The following is a 2,696-nucleotide window of genomic DNA, read 5'->3' as shown; positions in this document are numbered from 1 at the left end:
GCTGTAAGGAGTACCTTAGCCCTCTCCTCTAAGTCGCGTGTGCCGGTATCCTTGAACTTAGGTTGAAAGTCCGTCACCTTTTCTTTGTTGAAGCTAGACCCCTCCTCAAACCGTCTCAAATGAGAACCATTGACCGTCATTGGATCGAACTTGAGCCGGGACCGACCCATCAAAGACACTCGGGTCCCCAAACTTTTCGGGACGGTGGTTCCCCGAAACAAGTGGTCTCGTAGACTATTTGGCATTAAAGGACGGAATTCTTCAAGATCGCAGCCGATCTCGGTCGATCGACCACTCTCCTCGATCGATCGGCGAGATGTCGATTCAAGCTCCTGTAACCCGTGAGTCAGTCGATCGACTAGGTACTTAAGTCGATCGACCGAAATGCCCGGCGACGCTTTTTCTTTGATTTGTTCGTTGAAGCTTTCTCTTGACTTTTTCGGCTCATCTTTCTCGACAAAGATCCTCAACCATGGAAGGACCGTCAAGGGTGGACCCGCTCCTCTAGGTGATGGCATTTAGGGTCTCCTTTTGTTCGGGTTGAGTGGGTAAGTGTCCGGGAGCTCGAGTGTTACTTTTACTAGCCAGTTGAGCAATTTGGCTCTCAAGTAACTTCATCCCGGCCTCTCTTGCTTGGGATTCCTTTAGCAACAGATTCTTAAGCTCGGAGAACTCAGAGTTTTGTGATTGTTGCTGCTGCGGCACATAAGGAGGCTTCTGGTACTGCTGTTGCTTTTGATGAGGCGGGACATATGGCTGCTGCTGTGGCGGATGTTGGGTTGGATTTTGGACATTTTGGCTTCTCCAACTCAAGTTCGGATGCGGTGGCTCGTAGTAGGTGTTTGTCTGCCTATAGTGTTGAAAGGCAGCACAAGATTCAAAGGGGCTAGGGCAATTTTTCGAGACATGGCCCTCAACTCCACACCTTTCACAGACGAAGGGACCGTCTGACACGACATTAACTTGGTATATCCCACCTTTAGAAGCTCCCCCTAGCTCATACTTGTCAAATCTCGCGGTGAGAGCCTCAAGCGCAAAGAACAGAGGAAGATTCAGCAGCTCTCCTCTGGTTCCCTCTCGAATTCCCATATTTGGCCTTGTGGGTAGCTAGATCGTCAATGATCTTCCACCCCTTAGTTGCTCCCAAATTTTCAGCGAATCTTCCATTGGCAGCAGCATCCAAAATGGCCCTCTGATCGTCGTACAACCCATTGTAGAAATGGTTGCACAAACTCCACTTTTCAAACCCATGGTGCGGTATGGTTCGCACCAACTTCTTGAATCGGACCCATGCTTCATGGAAATTTTCATCTGGCCCTTGTTTAAAGCCCGTGATTTGAGCTCTAATAGCGATCGTCCTTGAAGCAGAGAAGTACTTCTTGTAGAACGCCAATGCCAATGTATTCCAATCAGTGATCTCCAGAGCGGTCCGGTCCAAATCTCTATACCATTCCCTTGCATCACGAAGGAGAAGATGAACATGGTCTCTTTGATTTGATCCTGGGTCACGCCAGCTGGTGGGGGAATGGAGCAGCAGTAGTCAATAAAGGTCTCCATATGCCTTGCTGCATCTTCATTTGCAGCTCCCCCGAACTGATTTCTCTCGACCATAGTAATGTAAGCAGGCTTTGGTTCGAATTTCCTGGCATCTCCCGGTAACTCGAACCCTTTGTATAAATTGTCGGCTGTCGGCTCAGAAAAACTAGCTATACTTGCTTCCTCGGCCATGACCGAAATTTCGGAGAAGTAACTGTCTCGGTTGAAGATGTAGAAACGGGTGAAGATGGTGGATTTTCCTCGAACAGCTCGTTCTCGTAAAAGCTAGAATGAGAACTTGGCTCTTCCAGCTGTTGTTCTTGAAATAATCTCCTCTTTACGTGCAAAGATCTTTCAATCTCTGGATCAAATGGCAGTAATGGACCACCCTGTGACCTGCGCATAAGAGGAAACTACAACTAAGAAAGACTAAAAATAAAAACAACTAAAATTAGGACTATTGCCTCCCCGGCAACGGCGCCAAAATTTGATACCCGTCGTTGTGAGTACCAAAGATAAAATTTATAATCTCCTATTAAGACTAACCTAGGCTAGTGGTAACAGGGTCGAACCACAAGGAGGCAGTTGTAAACTTTAGTTGATCTATGTTCAGTCTGAGGTAACTATTATGGGGGTTGATTTGAATTTGTCTAAGACTAAGAGCAAACAAAGATAATAAACTAAAAATACGAATTTAACAGATAAAAGAAAGGGTACTAGGATGGTCAGGTCATTATAGCTTTGGCGGCAAAGAAACTAAGTCGGTCAATCAAACACGTGTAAGGCGGGAAATAAGAGGTCCTCTCGGTCCACTCCTAACATATAGCATCTCTCGATCTCGCTATAGGTCCCTAATGCCACTAATACTAACTTTCGTCCTGAAAAGTGACTAACGGTCTAAACTATACCTATCTTTCGATCTTAGCACAGTTTAGTCGATTTAATTGACGGTCAAATAACCTTCCCTATCTTTCGATCTAATGGGTCGGTCACAAAGTAGGTATTTAACTGGTCGCATGCATTCGATTTGTTAAATACAAGATTAAGAACAATTAAAACGAAGGATAACCTTACAAGGTCGATCGATCGACCAACAATGTCATCGATCGACCGACACGCTGTTCGATCGAGTGTTCAATCTAATGCCGCCTATGCTACAA

At 45.8% G+C, this 2,696-nt stretch overlaps 1 non-coding gene across 1 annotated transcript; it reads left to right on the top strand.

Moving 5' to 3' along the window:
- Positions 1 to 1,244: 1,244 nt before the first annotated feature.
- Positions 1,245 to 1,351, top strand: LOC141616184 (small nucleolar RNA R71). The gene has a single exon (XR_012530547.1). It is a non-coding gene; the product is annotated as a small nucleolar RNA R71 (small nucleolar RNA).
- The last annotated feature ends 1,345 nt before the right edge of the window (positions 1,352 to 2,696 follow it).

The sequence above is a fragment of the Silene latifolia genome, chromosome 11 (assembly GCF_048544455.1).
Source record: "Silene latifolia isolate original U9 population chromosome 11, ASM4854445v1, whole genome shotgun sequence".
Classification (NCBI taxonomy): domain Eukaryota; kingdom Viridiplantae; phylum Streptophyta; class Magnoliopsida; order Caryophyllales; family Caryophyllaceae; genus Silene; species Silene latifolia.
Note: the sequence above shows the minus strand (reverse complement) of the source record. Positions and strands in the feature narration are given on the sequence as shown.